Here is a 746-nt window from a genome sequence, read left to right as displayed (position 1 = left end):
AAAATACCGTTGTGCAGCTACGAGGCCGTAGAAGTTCTAAGTCTTAAGGATCCATGAAAATTTCCGTTTGGTCCAGCAAAAAGTGATGCATGAAAGAACACGCACTAAAAAAGCTACAATCTAGCTTTCCTAACAGCACATGGTTTTTTACGCGCTAAGGTTCTTGGGACACTTCTTGTGTCATTCTTCGTTTCATGTAAAGCTACAGCTGCAATAATTATTCTCCTTTGTGTCGGTGAATAGCGACAGATATTCACCTTACCGCTTGGCGAATTGGCAAATATCTATCGACCTCCACATTGCAGAATCATGATAACTGTTAAATAACAATGCTTGTTTTCTCACTTATAAACCAACGTAAAATAAAATAATGAGATACTAGTAATAATCAAAGATTAGGGAGTGCGTTCGTTGATCTCGATCCCAGCTCTCACTCCTTTTCCAAGTTGGTGATGACGTCATCCGCCCCTGCAAATCTGCAGGGTGTGTCAGATACACGTCCCAAGATCCATTCGTTCATACGCTGAATCAACGTTGTCCCATACAATCTCGAGTCTGATCTGTATTAGGGGTGCGTTCTTACTACGTCAAACGCAAAAATGTACCAGTATACCTATATGTGGAAGTTACCAATGCTTACCTCCTTTGTTTGATGGCTTTCTGTGCAAACAAGATCAAGCCGTCTGGGAATTACGTATATATACTCTCAGCGGACTGACAAGGTCTAAACTGGTAAGTATTTGTTT

General features: G+C 40.9%; 1 long non-coding RNA gene across 2 annotated transcripts in view; it reads right to left on the bottom strand.

The window, feature by feature from the left end:
* Positions 1 to 746, bottom strand: part of LOC146458314 (uncharacterized) — a 37,404-nt gene that overhangs the window by 22,344 nt on the left and 14,314 nt on the right. The window lies entirely within an intron of this gene.

This window comes from Pavona decussata, unplaced genomic scaffold (genome assembly GCF_977016875.1).
Source record: "Pavona decussata unplaced genomic scaffold, jaPavDecu1.1 SCAFFOLD_233, whole genome shotgun sequence".
In the NCBI taxonomy this organism is placed as follows: domain Eukaryota; kingdom Metazoa; phylum Cnidaria; class Anthozoa; order Scleractinia; family Agariciidae; genus Pavona; species Pavona decussata.
This window is presented reverse-complemented; position numbering and strand designations above follow the sequence as displayed.